This window comes from Chelonia mydas, chromosome 1 (assembly GCF_015237465.2).
Source record: "Chelonia mydas isolate rCheMyd1 chromosome 1, rCheMyd1.pri.v2, whole genome shotgun sequence".
NCBI lineage: Eukaryota > Metazoa > Chordata > Testudines > Cheloniidae > Chelonia > Chelonia mydas.
In genome coordinates this window covers 316,848,941-316,868,657 of record NC_057849.1, presented here as the reverse complement: position 1 = coordinate 316,868,657, position 19,717 = coordinate 316,848,941, and the positions used below count along the sequence as shown (strand labels likewise).

The window sequence follows — 19,717 nt, the reverse complement described above, 5'->3', positions numbered from 1 at the left end:
ATGCCCTGTGCCATTTTGGCATATATAATAAAAAATAAGCATTTCCTCTCTTTGATCGGAGTTCGGCCTGCACAGATTCTTCTCCCCACACAGCAATCAGATCCAGTGTCTCCTGTTCGCTCCATGCTGGAGCTTGTTTGCGATTCTGGGGGGACTGCATGGTCACCTGTGCTGCTGAGCTCGCCACGCTGACCAAACAGGAAATGAAATTCAAAAGTTCCCGGAGCTTTTACTGTGTATCTGGCTAGTGCATTGGAGTTGAAAGTGCTGTCCAGAGTGGTCACATTGGGGCACTCTCGGATAGTCCTCGGAGGTCAATAACGTCGATTTGCACTACCCTAAGTTCGACCCAGCAAGGTCGATTTTAGCTCTACTCCCCTCACCGGGGAGGAATACAGAAGTCAACTTTAAGAGCCCGTTCCGTCGACCTAAAGGGGTTGCTTGTGTAGACGCATACATTATAAAATTGACATAACGCAGCTAAATTTGACCTAACCCTGTAGTGTAGACCAGGGCTAAGAAAAGAGCTGAGTTATTTCAGAGGTTAAAGCTGGTAAAGTACGTTACAGATGAATTAGAGTTTATAAATCCAAAATGCTAGAAGGGATGTTATATCTGCTTGTTTCTATAAGTCTATCTGGTTTCCCAGAATGGTTCTGGGGACCTCAGTCCGTTGTTCAAAATTTCCTTTGTCAGAGTTCATCAGTTCAGAGATGTGGTCGGAAAGAGGTGACCAGGGGCCTTTTGTTCCCACCTTTTATATCTTGGCCCCCTTTCCTGAAAAAATCAGCTGTGTCATGGGGTTAGGCAGTCCATTGCCTAAGTGCTGCGGCACACAGTTCCAGCGCCGTACGTGCTCGTTGACCAGCCCTTCATACGAATTGCACATTTTAGCTTTCAGAGTAACAGCCGTGTTAGTCTGTATTCGCAAAAAGAAAAGGAGTACTTGTGGCACCTTAGAGACTAACCAATTTATTTGAGCATAAGCTTTCGTGAGCTACAGCTCACTTCGTCGGATGCATACTGTGGAAAGTGTAGAAGATCTTTTTATATACACACAAAGCATGAAAAAAATACCTCCTCCCACCCCATTCTCCTCTGGTAATAGCTTATCTAAAGTGATCACTCTCCTTACAATGTGTATGATAATCAAGGTGGGCCCTTTCCAGCACAAATCCAGGGTTTAACAAGAACGTCTGGGGGGGGGGGTAGGAAAAAACAAGGGGAAATAGGGGTTACCTTGCATAATGACTTAGCCACTCCCAGTCTCTATTCAAGCCTAAGTTAATTGTATCCAATTTGCAAATGAATTCCAATTCAACAGTTTCTCGCTGGAGTCTGGATTTGAAGTTTTTTTGTTGTAATATAGCAACTTTCATGTCTGTAATCGCGTGACCAGAGAGATTGAAGTGTTCTCCAACTGGTTTATGAATGATCAACATCCTCTACAGCAAACAGGGAAAGATTAAGAATGAGCTCTCAAAAATGGATACTCTGATTTAAAAAAAAAAAAAAAAAAAAAAAATCTTCCACACAAACTTCCTCGTGGCTAGACTTTACTAAAACTAGACAAGCCATTTACAACACACACTTTGCTTCTCTACAAAAGAAAAAGGACACTAAACTTTCTAAACTACTACATGCCACAAGGGGCCACAGCACTGGTTCCCTCAACCCACCCAGCAATATTGTTAACCTATCCAACTATACTCTCAGCCCAGCAGAAGCAGCTGTCCTATCTCGGGGCCTCTCCTTCTGTCCCTCCACTCCCACGAACATGATACAGTTCTGTGGTGACCTAGAATCCTATTTTCGACGTCTCCGGGAATATTTCCAACACACCTCTGAACAACATACTAATCCACAGAGACCTCCCTACCAACACTACAAAAAGAAGGATTCTAGGTGGACTCCTCCTGAAGGTCGAAACAGCAGACTGGACTTCTACATAGAGTGATTCCGCTGACGTGCACGGGCTGAAATTGTGGAAAAGCAGCGTCACTTGCCCCACAACCTCAGCCGTGCAGAACACAATGCCATCCACAGCCTCAGAAACAACTCTGACATCATAATCAAAAAGGCTGACAAAGGAGGTGCTGTTGTCATCGTGAATAGGTCGGAATATGAACAAGAGGCTGCTCGGCAGCTCTCCAACACCACTTTCTACAAGCCATTACCCTCTGATCGCACTGAGAGTTACCAAAAGAAACTACAGCATTTGCTCAAGAAACTCCCTGAAAAAGCACAAGATCAAATCCGCACAGACACACCCCTGGAACCGTGACCTGGGATATTCTGTCTACTAGCCAAAATCCATAAACCTGGAAACCCTGGGCGCCCCATCATCTCAGGCATTGGCACCCTGATAGCAGGATTGTCTGGCTATGTAGGCTCCCTCCTCAGGCCCTACGCTACCAGCACTCCCAGCTACCTTCGAGACACCACTGACTTCCTGAGGAAACTACAATCCATCGGTGATCTTCCTGATAACACCATCCTGGCCACTATGGATGTAGAAGCCCTCTACACCAACATTCCACACAAAGATGGACTACAAGCCGTCAAGAACACTATCCCCGATAATGTCACAGCTAACCTGGTGGCTGAACTTTGTGACTTTGTCCTCACCCATAACTATTTCACATTTGGGGACAATGTATACCTTCAAATCAGCGGCACTGCTATGGGTACCCGCATGACCCCACAGTATGCCAACATTTTTATGTCTGACTTAGAACAACGCTTCCTCAGCTCTTGTCCCCTGATGCCCCTACTCTACTTGCACTATATTGATGGCATCTTCATCATCTGGACCCATGGAAAAGAAGCCCTTGAGGAATTCCACCACGATTTCAACAATTTCCATCCCACCATCAACCTCAGCCTGGACCAGTCCACACAAGAGATCCACTTCCTGGACACTACAGTGCTAATAAACGATGGTCACATAAACACCATCCTATACCGGAAACCTACTGACCGCTATTCCTGCCTATATGCCTCCAGCTTTCACCCTGACCACACCGCACGATCCGTCATCTACATCCAAGCTCTGAAATACAACCGCATTTGCTCCAACTCCTCAGACAGAGACAAACACCTACAAGATCTCTATCAAGCATTCTTACAACTACAATACCCACCTGCGGAAGTGAAGAAACAGATTGATAGAGCCAGAAGAGTTCCCAGAAGTCACCTACTACAGGACAGGCCGAACAAAGAAAATAACAGAATGCCACTAGCCGTCACCTTCAGCCCCCAACTAAAACCCCTCCAACACATTATTAAGGATCTATAACCTATCCTGAACGAAGACCCAACACTCTCACAAATCTTGGGAGACAGGCCAGTCCTTGCCTACAGACAGCCCCCCAACCTGAAGCAAATACTCACCAGCAACCACATACCACACAACAGAACCACTAACCCAGGAACCTGTCCTTGCAAGAAAGCCCGTTGCCAACTGTGCCCATATATGTATTCAGGGGACACCATCACAGGGCCTAATAACATCCGCCACACTATCAGAGGCTCGTTCACCTGCACATCCACCAATGTGATCTATGCCATCATGTGCCAGCAATGCCCCTCTGCTATGTACATTGGTCAAACTGGACAGTCTCTACGTAAAAGAATAAATGGACACAAACCAGATGTCAAGAATTATAACACTCATAAACCAGTCGGGGAACACTTCAATCTCTCTGGTCACGCGATTACAGACATGAAAGTTGCTATATTACAACAAAAAAACTTCAAATCCAGACTCCAGCGAGAAACTGTTGAATTGGAACTCATTTGCAAATTGGATACAATTAACTTAGGTTACCTTGCATAATGACTTAGCCATTCCCAGTCTCTATTCAAGCCTATTTCCCCTTGTTTTTTCCTTAACCCCCCCCCCCCCCCCCCCCAGACGTTCTTGTTAAACCCTGGATTTGTGCTGGAAATGGCCCACCTTGATTATCATACACATAGTAAGGAGAGTGGTCACTTTAGATATGCTGTTACCAGCAGGAGAGTGGGTTTGTGTGTGTGTGGGGGGGGGGGGTGAGAAAACCTGGATTTGTGCTGGAAATGGCCCAACTTGATTATCATACACACTGTAAGGAGAGTGATCACTTTAGATAAGCTATTACCAGCAGGAGAATGGGGTGGGAGGAGGTATTTTTTTTCATGCTTTGTGTGTATATAAAAAGATCTTCTACACTTTCCACAGTATGCATCCGACGAAGTGAGCTGTAGCTCACGAAGGCTTATGCTCAAATAAATTCGTTAGTCTCTAAGGTGCCACAAGTACTCATTTTCTTTTTACATTTTAGCTTGCACTTCTGCCTACCTGTTGTCATCTGAGGTGTTTTTGGGCATGACTTAGAGACATCCTTATTTTTAGCTCCTCTGTTATTTCTAAAGAGCTAACCTGTGGGCGTTTCTCAAACCACAATGTGTTTGTGACTCAAACATACAGCAACGTTTCATAACTCCATGCACAGTGTCAATACATTCATGGTAATGAGATAATAACATACAGCAGATCATAACCTTTTCAATGATACCTCAGAAGGCGTTCTTTTTAGAAGATTTATCGCAATTTTATAAAACTTGTGACCACATTAGTGTAGATGGTCACCTTCTCTTTTACACAACATCACCATATCAATTTTGGTTTTCTGTAGATTTTCGCTTTTTCTCTTGTAAAATGTTATTCAGCAGATTAAAAAAAATTGCTGTGTGTGTGTGTGTGTGTTACACCAAAGCTTGTGTTAAAAAAACGTAATTAAGATTACAAAGTTAAATGCTCAAAGTAAGGAAATGCTAAAATTATGGTTACCCATGCATCTTTGATTTCTCTCCCTTGTATATATGTATTATACAATCTTTAGTTAGAGATTTTTTTTTCTGCTTAGACCCGTGCCTCATTTGCTTCACAGGATGGACCTGTTTTGGAGATGAATGAGGGCTGTGTAGTGAAGGAGGCCATTGTCCATTGGGGTCCTGCCTCTTTTGTTGTAGAAATTGGCAGGTGTGTAGTGAAAAGAGGTAGGACATTGCAGGAAGAGAAGGGAGGTTCTGTTGTGTTAACACAACTGATCTCTTTGCTAAGACAAAAAGAAAAGGAGTACTTGTGACACCTTAGAGACTAACAAATTTATTTGAGCATAAGCTTTAGTGAGCTACAGCTTACTTCATGCTCAGATAAATTTGTTACATCAGCAGACAGCTGATGTGTTAAATTTCAGTTCAAATGATTAAACTTTGTCAAATTTTGCAACTGAAAAGGGACTTGTAATGGGAGGAATTGGGCAACCTTAATAGGTGGTGCTACCAGCCCCACCTATAATAAAGTTGGCAATAGGACACGTTTTTCTGAGTTTACCTCTCTCGTAATTCATTTTTCCACCTTTGGCTCATTTGATAGCAAATTGGCTACAGTTCACAAAATCCCCCTCCCCACTGCCCCAGTCAAATGTCCTCTCTCTGTGGAAGTGGGTATCTGAATGGCAGGTACATGGCCAATCTCTGGAGTCCTAAGGAATGGAGTTGGGAGCACACTCACCTGTACTGGTGCCTTTACCTTCCATTTATTCCTTCCCTTCCCATCCTAGAGCACATGCAGAGATCTTGCCTGGGAAATGGGAGAGCTTTCTTGAGCACTTCCTGCCACCCACTGGCCAATGAGTGGTTTGTGTTTGAGAAGCAGGTTGGCTTTCTTACATGCCCCTACCCCCATCAGTATTTAAGGTATTGCATCACCTTCCCTACCTTATAGTTGAGGTATTATTCCCAGTATGCTGTGGTTTTCATTAGATCCTCTGGTTTTGGGTACTGGGAAGGAAATTGGCAGGGTGTCTGGGGGACCTTTCATCTTCCTGTTTTTACCATTCTCCTATGTGTCTTGATCAGCAGTCTACCAGCTCTGCTTTAGTTTAGGGTAACCAGACATCCCAGGGAAGAGGAGCAGTCCCAATTCTATATCTTGTTTTATTTAACTCACGACTCATTTCAGTGAAGAGAAGAAGAGTAAAACAAAACAGATACCGTAGGATAAAGACAGAGGATGAGGAAAAAGGAGAGGAGCAAGAATTTAAATAACACAATGGGGATGAAGGAAAAGGAACTAAAAAAAAAAAAAAAAACTCAAAGAAAGGTTTCTGGGGAAGAGATGGGGACAGATTAAAAATACACAAGAGGTTATGCAATAGACAATGGGATATAGAAAGGTAAATATTAAACATTTGAACTATCCCTATATTGTATCTGCAGTACCATTTCCAGACAGAGGAATAGAAAAGGGCAAATTTATCTGAGATCAAATACTGAAAATATTTTTATTGTAAATGGTTTTACAGGAATTTTTTTATTTAACCCACTACAGTTTTGCAACCCTTTGATCATTTTATTTCAGAGAAGAAACTGCGGTATGAAAAATTATCTAATCTTTTACCCTGCCAGTCCAGGATTTCTCCTTATAATTTAATGTGCCTGTGAGTTAGGCCCTGATCCAGTGAAACACTGAAGTAGGTGTGCCACTGTAAGCATGTAAAAGTGGTCTCACTGAAGTCAGTGGAACTATACCACATGCTGGATCAGAAACTTAGTGTTTTGAAAGTATTTTCTTCTACCTTAGTTTTGAAAGTTTGCAGGGTCACACATGCATAAAATAGTTGTCATTGTTTCAGTATAAACATAGAATTACCTTAATTGTTAGTGTAGCCATTAGAGTCAAACACAGCAGTTCAAGATCTGTTTTAGCTTCAAGATTTTGATTTAGGAAAACTATGATTTGGAGGGGGAAGAAAAACTCCTTAAAACAATTCAAATTAAAACAATTCAGATTAAAAAGTTTTATGCACTAAGTCACCTCCTGTCCAGCAAGTCATCTACTGCTCAGTGATTTGAGGTCCAGATAAAGATGAATGTAAATTAACATTCTAATAAGGTGGATGAACTGTTGATACGCTATTTTCTAACAAATGTAATACTTGAAGTGTAAATTACAAACTGAACAGGAAATCATTTCATGTTATACAAGTGCACTACTATATTAATATTGTCATGTAAATCTAAAAAAGAGCAAATGCTGTGGTATCTTACACGAATATTTTTCCAGTTTTAGAATTTGTGGTATTGTGTTGGTACATACTGTGTGGTAGCTAGTTTATAGTCCAGTGTATTGACTTTTAGTTCTTAATTATTTTTTTTCAGGTTATATAGCTCAAATGAGGAATTGTTTTGAATAATTGACTCTATCCTCATATTATAGTACTGTGAGCTTTCAACAAATTTGAACTGCATTGGCATAAATTTTCTACTTACATTCAAAGATAAGTTGCATGGTTCAATAAAACTTAATTTTTAAAGCATCTTACCATGCCAACTGTCAAAACACAGGATTAAATACTTAATCTGCTTTGAAACAGGACTAGATCAAAGTGCATTAACTGATTGTTAATGCGCGTCAGCAGGATCCACATGGAGAGCTAATTTGCTGCAGGGTAGTGAGAGGTAGATTCACATGTCACCTTGCTGCAAATTAAATGTTTCTGTAGACAAGCCCTTGGATGTAATTCAGTATAGGTTCTATCATCGTAATATCTGAGTACCTTCCAATAGTGCATTAAATGATGTAACTGATGGCTGTCATGCATGGGTTGTGTGCTACATAGTGTTTTGCTTTTTGGTACTGTTTTTTAATGTACACACTGCTTTGTGTGTATTAGAGAAGTCTTGGAGAGGTCAAAGAAGTGTGCCTTGCACTTGGAGTGCAAGGTATTGAAGTTTGTGCTGATCCTTATTTCTCGTGGGAATGTGTTCCACAGTCTTCAACTGGCCCCCAAGATGGCTCTGCCTCCTGCACAGTTCAGTTTTATCTTTGTGGTAGAGTGTTGAAGACAGCATTAAAGTTGAGGAGAATGAGGAAGGGAATAGGGAAAACAGTAGCAGGAAAAAATAGTCACTAATTAAATGTATGAGAGCAGTTTCAGTACTGTATTCAACAATGAACAAGTATCGAAATTAGTTGAGGATTTTGTTGCATTAAAAAATGACAATACAGAGCCGAAAACTATTCTCTCAAGCGTTTTTATTCGAAAAGAAAGTTTTGTGATGGACCAAGCATAAGTGTTTGGGTCAAGGGAAGGTTAAAAAAAAATAAAAATCTATTCATGTCAAAAGTAAATTGTTACACAGATTTGTTTCGAATCAAAGCTAAAGATTTTGGAATTATTTTGTGTAATGCAGACAATCAAACTACAGTATACAATATTACTATTTTACTGCATCATTAAAATATTACACTCAATATTCCTCTTAAAGGAATGAAGGTGAATTTAACTATTAATTGTTGCAGTTCACACACAGATTCAGTTTTTTAACCAAGAGCTACAAAAGCCCAAATGGTATAGTTCAACCCTTTTATATATATGCATGTGCATTTTTAGGGAAAAACATTATAGGGACACCTTAACTTGATTAGTCTAAAAATTTAACTTTCATAGAGGAAGGTAAATTATATACAATATTCCGTCTGAGATGCCTGCTACACAGTGTGTGTGTATTTCTTTTTCAATTATTAATTCAGCCTCTGTTTTAAAACCACAATTTTTAAATGTGAATTTGAGATTGAATTAAGATATTTTTATCTACTTTGGCAAAATATATCATATGGCCCTACTTTTAGCCAAGCTAAATTGGATAGGAGCTCAGGTAACTTTTTTTCTTTTTTGGCAGTATTTGGTACTGCAAAGGAAGTAAAATATTCCAAAAAGACTTTGAAAGTAACAGTTCAAATAGTAAAGAAATGAGACATACTTATACTCCATGGATGGGCTCCATTCTCCAGTGGATTACCCTTCTAGCCATAAAGTCAGAGGGAAGGGGAAGTCTCTAAGACCTAGGAATAGTTTCATCTTCAGTGTATTTTGTTGTGTCTAAAGTAAAAGACGACTCTGTACTACAGTATTTGGTGATCTGTGATGCCTGGCATATTACTGACTTACTATTCTAGATTTCTGTTTTTTTCCAAAGGGCAAAAAGTGTCTAAATACAAATTTACATAATAGATTGTAACAACATAACTGTTTTGTTAGCACAGGTTTCTGTTTTAGAATAACACAGCTGGAGACATGAGTGTTAAATGGATATTGTCTAGATATGACATTTTACTGTCTAGTTTTTCCAACAGATTAATTATTTAATTTGCACTGCGTGCATGAAAGAACAGTCTGTAACATTTCATTTTTAAAAGTGGAGGGGTTTGAGTTATAAAAAGGCAGTCTGTAATTTTTGTTGCATTCTTATTATCTTTGTGTGGCCAAGGAGTTTTTCATGTGAATTTATTAAAAAAAAAATTAATGTAAAAAAAGGTTGTTCCTAGGCTATTGCTTATTATTAGTAGTCACAGTCTAGAGGGAAATTTTAGAGCTGAGTTATAACCTTTGAAATTAGGCTGGTGTAATGAAAATGGTGACAGACTCAACTTCAGTACTAGTGGGTACGGCCAGAGTAAAACATTTTAATAATTATTGTTTAGTAGAAATTACCGTAAAGAGGAGAGATGTCTTGTAGGTTAAAATGAATACAACTTTTAATTAATTCACTTTTGCCAACTAAAGCATGAAAATCATATAAGTCAACAGAACTTTAATAGGCACTGCTAACCAGTAAGGATTCATTGTTAAAAGCAATTTCAGATTCTTTTGCGTGCTCATTAAACACATGCAGAATTATTTTGGGCTTTTTCTATTGATGGTCCTTTGGCAGATAACGTTGTTGCTTAAGCAGATGGCACGCTCATTTAAATACGAGTTAATGTACTGTAACTGAGATTTATTTTTTTTCTTCAGTGTAGTCATAGATCCCAGGTTATGAGAGAGACCAGGTAGATGAGGTAATATCTTTTATTGGACCAACTTCTGGTGGTGGAAGTTAAAAGCTTTCAAGCTTCATCCTGCTCTTTTTCAGGTCTGTAGAAGGTAATCAGAGTGTCTGAGCTAAATATAAATGGGATTTATTAACCATAAGTGTTCACTCATACTGTAGGAGACTACTTAAAATGAAGTGGGTAACTAAGGGTTAATAGGAGGTGGGGTGTGTTAAAAATTGTTGTAATGAGACATAATAACAGTGTTTCTAAGTCCATGGTTTTTAGTGTCTAGCAGAGTTATGAATTTAAGTCCCAAGGCTTGCCTTTTGAAGGTGTTGAACAGGTTTCCTTTGATGGTTGGGACTCAGAGATCAAATATGGAGTGATTACTTTGTGAAAAGTATTTGCCCACATGGTAATTTGTCTTATCATTTTTCTGTTAGAGTTCATCTGAGAGAATAGTGATTGACTGGCTTCATCCACATAGTTGTTGCTGGAACATTTGATGCAGTGAATGAAGTACACCATATGTTGTTATAGGCATGTATAGGACCCATGAATCTTGAAGTGTGTCCTGGTGATATTGATCATATTAGCTGCGAAGATATGTCTGCATTTTTTTTTTTATTGTTCTAGCAAGGTTCAGTGTCAATCTGAGTTAGTGTGTCCTGGTCTCTGGTGATGGGGGGTGGTGGTGGTGTTTTAAGCCCAGACGAGGGGGTTCAGGGAAGATTTATTTCAGATTCAGTATGGACTGTAATTGTTAGATGATACCCCATATGGGTTCCAGTGTGGGTTGGTAGGTGACAGCTAGCGGTATGCAGTTAGTGGGTTCTCCCACTCCCTTCCTGGGTATTTGAGTGGCTCTTGCCAAGATGCAATCTACGTATGTGTCACACTTTAAATCACCTTCACTAAACAAGGTCACTCCAACAGAGAACTAAATTGCATTATGGAAAGGACCACCCAGATACCCTAGGAGAACTTGATTCAATACAGGGGGAAAACCAAAAACAATTCTGACTGTACACTCATAGTTGTCATAATCTGTCCCAACTTTTGTTTCACTCAGATACTCCGGTTACCTTCCCCAGAGCTGAAGAAGGGCTGTGAATCTCAAAAGCTTGCACCTTTGACCAACAGTTGGTCCAATAAAGGTGTGACTGGATGCCCGGGGGAGCCAGCCGAGGTCACTCAATTATGGTGTACTGCAAAGAATGGGGCAGACTACCCCAAAGCTGGTGGAAATTTCAATACTTAGATATACCAAGCCAGCAGTAAACAGCTTCTGTTATTACTTTACTGGTTACTCAGAAGTCCAAAACACAGTTCCCTTGAAGTAACCCAGACTCAGGCCTCCACCTAGTTACCCAAGTCAGACATGATGAAGATTCAGGAAAATCTTATTTCATCATACAAAAAAGTTCTACCAGTCCCAACGGATCAGACATGTTGCCTCCCAGATCCAAATACATGCTTAAAGCCAATTCTTAATAACTAAACTAAAACTTATTAAAAAAGAAAACTATAGGTTAAAAGATCAATATACATACAGACATGAGTTCAATTCCTGAGGTTCCGATTCATAGCAGAGATGGCAAGCTTTGTAGTTGCAAAGAGTTCTTTTAGAATTTAGTCCATAGGTTGTAGTCAATTTTATTCTGGGGCGTTCCAGTTTAGGACTGGGATCTCAATCCTTATAGCTTAAGCTTCCCATGTATGAAGCCTCAAGCACATCTGAGATAAAAAGGATTGGGGCCCAAGGATCTTGTATAAAATTTCAAGCCTTCTTTGACAAGTTGGAGTACCTGGGGAACAATAGGTAATTAGGGCAACTTTGAAGTAGGTCCATTACCGGTACTTAGCTATACGAATTAACATAAGACAATTGCCTGTTTCTCCACCATTCACAGATGATTTGCTTTACATTTCAAAGAGAGATTAATACAGTGATATCCCATGTTTGCAATTCATTTAAATGCTAGGATGTTCTTTTGATCTCTGAATTAAAAGAATTCAGCATAGACAGGGACTGTTGATCACATTGTTGACCACTACCCATATATATGTAAATATACAAGAACACAAACATTATTTCCCCATATGTCTTTAAGGGTTGAATGTGAGTCATTTATCCTGCAGGTTGTTTAACCCTTTCCGGGCATGTGGCTCAAAAGGATATTACCTTACGTAGCTTACCTTGTTTCAGTCTATTCTTTTATTTAGAAAATCTGTGTTTACGTTTTCTAATTACTTAAACTCTTTCAGCCATTTGTTTTTTTCTTTTGCTTTTATAGATTCTTCTTTCTTACACTAAACTTACTATTTGCAACAAAAATGGAGGGACACCATACACCTGAAATTCACATTTCTATTTGCAGATTTTGTGCCAACTATTGTTACAAGTAGCCCATGAGGTTACTAGAGCAGGAAGAGGCTAGGCATTTTTTTTTTTCTGATTTTGTGTTTAACTTTGGCAGCACTTGATGGATAGGCATTTTCACTGTTTGTTGATGGTGTGTGAAATTCTTTAGGCCATGTAAAAGAGGGTTTACTAGAACTGGCTGGAAATTTTTCAATAACATGGTTCTTTGCCAGAAAATAGTAATTCTTTGACCAGGTAGAAGGACTTCTGGGGAACTCCCCTCCCCCTTGATATTTCCACTGTGGTAATGATAATTGAAGAGCAAACTAACAAACATACAGTATCTCACGTTATATGCCTGCAAGCATGTGTAAACATCAGCTACGTGAAGCTTGGGATAACATGAAAAGGAGAGAGAATGATCTGGCTATTAAACATATAACTTAAAAGTGGGTGAAAGTCCATCTTTTGTGGAATGTTACCAAAAGAAACTACAGCATTTGCTAAAAAAACTCCCTGAAAAAGCACAAGATCAAATCCGCACAGACACACCCCTGGAACCCCGACCTGGGATATTCTGTCTACTACCCATGATCCATAAATCTGGAAATCCTGGGCGTCCTATCATCTCAGGCATTGGCACCCTGACAGCAGGATTGTCTGGCTATGTAAGCTCCCTCCTCAGACCCTATGCTACCAGCACTCCCAGCTACCTTCGAGACACCACTGACTTCCTGAGGAAACTACAATCCATCGGTGATCTTCCTGATAACACCATCCTGGCCACTATGGATGTAGAAGCCCTCTACACCAACATTCCACACAAAGATGGACTACAAGCCGTCAAGAACACTATCCCCGATAATGTCACGGCTAACCTGGTGGCTGAACTTTGACTTTGTCCTCACCCATAACTATTTCACATTTGGGGACAATGTATACCTTCAAATCAGCGGCACTGCTATGGGTACCCGCATGGCCCCACAGTATGCCAACATTTTTATGTCTGACTTAGAACAACGCTTCCTCAGCTCTCGTCCCCTAACGCCCCTACTCTACTTGCGCTATATTGATGACATCTTCATCATCTGGACCCATGGAAAAGAAGCCCTTGAGGAATTCCACCATGATTTCAACAATTTCCATCCCACCATCAACCTCAGCCTGGACCAGTCCACACAAGAGATCCACTTCCTGGACACTACAGTGCTAATAAGCGATGGTCACATAAACACCATCCTATACCGGAAACCTACTGACCGCTATTCCTGCCTACATGCCTCCCAGCTTTCACCCTGACCACACCACACGATCCATTCTCTACAGCCAAGCTCTGCGATACAACTGCATTTGCTCCAACCCCTCAGACAGAGACAAACACCTACAAGATCTCTATCAAGCATTCTTACAACTACAATACCCACTTGCTGAAGTGAAGAAACAGATTGACAGAGCCAGAAGAGTTCCCAGAAGTCACCTACTACAGGACAGGCCTAACAAAGAAAATAACAGAACGCCACTAGTCGTCACCTTCAACCCCCAACTAAAATCCCTCCAACACATTATCAAGGATCTACAACTTATCCTGAAGGACGACCCATCACTCTCACAAATCTTGGGAGACAGGCCAGTCCTTGCCTACAGACAGCCCCTCAACCTGAAGCAAATACTCACCAGCAACCACATACCACACAACAGAACCACTAACCCAGGAACCTATCCTTGCAACAAAGCCCGTTGCCAACTGTGCCCATATATGTATTCAGGGAACACCATCACAGGGCCTAATAACATCAGCCACACTATCAGAGGCTGGTTCACCTGCACATGTACCAATGTGATGTGTGCCAGCAATGCCCCTTTGCCATGTACATTGGTCAAACTGGATAGTCTCTACATAAAAGAATAAATGGACACAAATCAGATGTCAAGAATTATAACATTCATAAACCAGCTGGAGAACGCTTCAATCTCTCTGGTCACGTGATTACAGACATGAAAGTTGCGATATTACAACAGAAAAACTTCAGAAACAGACTCCAACGAGAGACTGCTGAATAGGAATTAATTTGCAAATTGGATACAATTAACTTAGGTTACTTTTTATAATGACTCAACCACTCCCAGTCTCTATTCAAGCCTATTTCCCCTTGTTTATTCCCCCCCCCCACTGTTCCTCAGATGTGCTTGTTAAACCCTGGATTTATGCTGGAAATGGCCCACCTTGATTATCATACACATTGTAAGGAGAGTGATCACTTTAGATAAGCTATTACCAGCAGGAGAGTGGGGTGTGGGGAAAGAAAACCTTTTCTAGTGATAAACACCCATTTTTTCATGGTCTGTGTGTATAAAAACATCCTCACTCTCTTCCCCCCCCCCCCCCCACAGTCTGTGTGTATAAAAACATCCTCACTGTATTTTCCACTTTATGCATCCGATGAAGTGAGCTGTAGCTCACGAAAGCCTATGCTCAAATAAATTGGTTAGTCTCTAAGGTGCCACAAGAACTCCTTTAAGTGGTCTCAGTGGCACTAGATGGGACAGAACACCACACCCAGAAGGTGTGTGGGTTACAATGGCATTGTCTGTCTCCAAAAGTGAATGTTGCAGTTGCTTTTGTATCTGTTCCTGCTGGCTGAGTTTCTGCCCCCAAGCTTTCTTCCCATGGGATCTGTTAATGGTGGATTTTATTTGTCCGTATTTGTATTTCCACAGTCAAAAGCTATGGATTAAGGAAAAGTTACCTCCTTGGCATTCAGTGGAAGTAAACAAGGAATATTTGCTCCTTTCTCATGAGTTTTATGTATTTACTTTTACCGGAAATTGTCATGTGACGGTTCTGCTGACTAAAGTGGGAACTAAAATAGAAAATCCAAGGATGGAGGAGTAGAGAATCAACCAAGGCCCATAAGAAAGGGAGCAAGATTATACTCTCGCTCCTAACTGTAGGACCTCTGCCAGAGCTTCTACGGTTGTCGGTCAACGTATTCATAATTAGCATTATATTTGAGGGTTTAATAACTGTTATAGGCATGGTTTAAGTGAATTTTCTTAGTCATGGTGGCTATTCTTTCTGTGATTTGTCTGTGTGTTAAATATTTAATTATGTTTTGACAGCTTTTGATTGTAAAAGCTCCTTCAGACACTTAAGTCTGTCATGCATGTGTAGATTATATGAAAAAATGTAGTTCAGAGGAACTTTGGACTTTATGGGGCAAGATTTTTTTTATTTTTATTTATTTATTTATTTTACTTTTTTGCTCTTTCTTTTTAATTCTATTTAATATAAAAAGAAACTATATATGATGAAAACCTACTGAAAATTATTCAAGGCCTGAATTCCTTTAATGTGATTACAGCAAGGAAATTCAAAGTTAATGTTTAAGATGATTGAATATTCTCCTTTAGATACATGCATATAGTTCTCTTTAATACTAATGCGTTAACTTATATCAAGGGAAAAATAGGCAGGTAATGGGCATATCTCACAAAGTTCCATGTTTAATTTCAGATCAGCATCCCAAAGTTTGATTGTTGTTAGTTTAGGAATCAAGCTGGAAATTTCCCATGTGGTTAATCAGTACTGTGAGAACGGATTCCGTGGTGACTAGTGCGATGCTTTGTCTTGGGGTGCCCAGGACTCTGAGTCACCTTGTTCACCCTCTTGTCTCAATGAAGGAGAGATTTCCTGGTGCTTAACTGCATGTCTGTTCCCTGATACTGCCAGTCTTTAGCCACCCAAACAATCTCCTCAGAGCTTTGCCAGCCCTTACTTTGTATTGCAGGTTAACAATAAGTGCATGCCAATCCCCAAGCGCATCTGAAAGCATCCTCCTGTAATAGTCAGCCTTTGTCACTGGACAGTCACATTAATTACCAGGTCTGCTGTTCACAAGAAAACAGTGTACGTACAGCTTGATTGGTGCAACTCAGGTTTGGGTCCTTTATAACGCTACACTGTGGAGATATATTTATAGTGAAACAATCATGAGTGTTGTTAAAGGTAAAGATTTAAGAGATACCGATTAAGGATAATGGAAAGAGAAATGGTTACGTGTAAAACGAAAAGTACAACAGGCTTCTTAGAGTCTAAATTCAGCTTTACGAGGCTAAAATCCTTGTCTAAAGTAGCTTCTCACCTAAAGACAGGTTTCAGAGTAACAGCCGTGTTAGTCTGTATTCGTAAAAAGAAAAGGAGTACTTGTGGCACCTTAGAGACTAACCAGTTTATTTGAGCATGAGCTTTCGTGAGCTACAGCTCACTTCATCGGATGCTATGCATCCGATGAAGTGAGCTGTAGCTCACGAAAGCTCATGCTCAAATAAACTGGTTAGTCTCTAAGGTGCCACAAGTACTCCTTTTCTTCTCACCTAAAGCAAGCTGCGGCACAGGGATTCTCAAACTTCATTGCACCGTGACCGCCTTCTGACGACAAAATTATTTTATGTGCCCAGGGGGAGAGCTGGAGCCCGAGCCCTGCTGACCCAGGTGGGGGTGGAGCTCGGGCTTCATGACGCACCTTGGGATCCTGACCCACAGTTTGAGAATTGCTCTGCTAGCGTCACCAGCCCACATGGCTGGGATCGACTGTTGTTGGATGTAAAAGGCACTGTCCTTTTTGCTCCCTCAGTGATGGATAAAGATGTCCTTTTGCCTTCCTCTTGTATTCCCCCAAAGTCATTGTTTTCATCCCCAGAGTCAGTAAAAATCCCTAATGTGTTTTCTCTAGTGCCTGGTGACTTCATGTTGATTTCACATCCTCATGTTGTCATATGGAAATTGGCTTCTATGATGTTGTCTTATGATGATTAATTTACATTTGACAGAGGTACATATTTTATCTCTTGTCTGGAAGAAACCTGTTTGTTAGCTCTGTCTGGGATTCAGGTTTCAAAACATATGTTTAGTACATATACACGACTTTTTAAATATCATCTGTACATACAGAATGCAATAATTATGAAGATGTCACATAATATTCTTTACAGATAAATATTATGACAGCAATGTGCTAGGCATAGTAGAAGTTGTTATAGAACAGTGAACCTTTTGCCAATTGGCATTTAGAGGTTCTTAGGGTCACAATTAGTACTATAGTAGAAACTTACATCAAATAGCCTTTCTAGTAGCATTTTGGGTACTTCTGCTTCTGGATGAAATCACGAAATCAAGTTTTATGAAAATGGAAAAGAAAAAAAATTGTTTTCAAAACTCAGATGACTTGGTTTGGTTCTCATATTATCCATATGCATCCAGCCAGATGTAGGATGTAGTTCTGTCTTCCACTTAATATGCTTAATTATGGGGCTGCCCTTGTCACACAATAGTTAATCTGAAATGTCAGCTGTTAAGGCTTTGATCTTTCTAAGTGCTCTAAAATTCACATGTATGCTCACACTGTATTAAATTGCTGTGCATTGCTGAGGCAGTGTTGGTAGTGCAAATTTGGAGTCATTTGAGCATTTTATCTGAGCTGTTTCCTCCATTTTTGTACCTTTTTTAGTCTACATTTATTCCTCCTCCCAAAGACATACAAACTGATATTGCCTGAACAAGTTTGATTTTGGCTAGCATCTGGCACCCAGCAAACACTGTTTAGATTGTTCTTAAAGGATTGAATTGCATGTATAAATTGTTAAACACCTAGGGTCTGCACTAGAGAAAGTGACTTGTGCATATACTGTGAGATTGCTGCTCTGTGGCCAGCAAGAGTATATAGAGGCTTTCCTGATGTCAGTCAGTGGATGCCTCAGAGCAATGTTTTGTAGATATTGAAACCAAGTAGCATCCAAGGACCTGTGAATCCAAGTCTTGCCCTTTGCAGATTTGTGTCTGCTGTGCAAATTACTACTCTACACCTGCATTCTACTTCAGGTTAGACTGCGGCTGCAGAGGTCTCTGTTTTGGAAGTTTTGCTTCAAGGGTGGAACTTTGTTTGAGCCAATATTTTTAAGCACTTTAAAATCCATATCCCTAGGTTGTTTTGACAGTTGCAGTTCCTCATCAGGGTCAGAGATGGGGTAAGTGGGGGGTTATTGAGATATAGCCCCCCAATGACGACCTGATTTTTACTTTCAAAATGATCTAAAATCCACATCCATAGGGGCAATCATCTTGAAACTTAGCATGTTGTAACAGAGGCTTAGGCCTGGTGTACACTTAAAATTTAGATCAACCTAACCTTGTCACTCAATGGTGTGAAAAATTCTCACCCTGGAGGGCTGTAGTTAAACTGACCTAATCCCCAGTGTAGACATAGTGAGATCTACAGAAGAATTCTTCTGTTGACCTAGCTGCTGCGGGAGGTGGATTAATTGCAAGGACAGGACAAAAAACAACCCTTCTGTTGAGGTCAGGATTGTCTATGTTATGGAGCTATAGCAGCATAGTTGCAGTGGTGCAGCTGTGCCGTGGTAGTACCCATAGTGTAAATGTGGCCTCAGGTAAAGTTTGTGGGGAATGTTTGGGGTCACTTGGTCAAATGGTTCTTGAGATGCAACCCCATACAATGAGCTGCTAATAAGAATCTGAAACATTTTCTCACTTTTTTAATTCAGGCAAGGAAAATACTAAGGCTCTGACCTTCATAAAATTTATATTACTGAACCGTCCCTGAGCTTAGCTATTCAATATTCAAGGACCAGTTTCAAAATATTTCAAAGATTATTACATTATAAAGGCTTTAGGACCCCTGATTACACACAGTGTGTAACTCTGAGAGCTATTGTTTCCTAAGGAACTCCTTTTGCGAGTGACCTACTGAATAATGTATTCACATGGTGGCCAAGGACCATAAGTTTGAATCTTTTCCTCTAGAGATTTGTGTGATGTGCACATTAGTCCCATCAACTCACCAATTGCTAGGTGTGTGGGCTACAAGGGAATTGTTTTGAATGATGTGTGCAATTTTGGGAAAGCTCACAACACCACAGGTATACCCTCAATGTAATCTTCCCAAGTCCTAGCCTAGGAAAGTTTGAGGGCAGTAGTGGCCAGGATATGACTCCAGTATGGTGACTTGGATGGCTGGGCTGATATGGGAGGGTCTAACTGCTAAGTAGAAAATGACATCAAAGAGGAGAGTACAAGTGTAGGGGTCCCAGCCAGGTGAATTGGTTATCTACTGGGAGAAGCTCAGTCAGTTCCTGCTGGGAAGCACTAGGCGTGGGCTGGGCACTGGGAACAGGCATGTTTGGGTGGGGAGATTAAAATGGATATATTCAGTGCATAGCACAGGCATGCAAGCTCTGAGATTGGGTATGGAGGGATGAGAACACTCATTGAGCTGAATGGAAAAGTTCACAACTCCCAGAGCTAATGCTTAGAGCTGCTTGTGCCCTTCCAGAATGAGTAGGGGGCTAAATGTAAACCTCTGAAAACTATGAAACAGAGCTAAACTGATGCCTTCCTCCATCACACCTCCACATAACCTTAACTCTGCCCCCTGGAACTAGCAATAAGCAATGGGACAGAGCCAAACCTT

General features: G+C 40.5%; 1 protein-coding gene across 8 annotated transcripts in view; it reads left to right on the top strand.

The window, feature by feature from the left end:
- The window catches only part of TBC1D22A (TBC1 domain family member 22A), a 448,171-nt gene that overhangs the window by 100,416 nt on the left and 328,038 nt on the right, over positions 1-19,717 (top strand). The gene's annotated exons all lie outside the window — the stretch shown is intronic.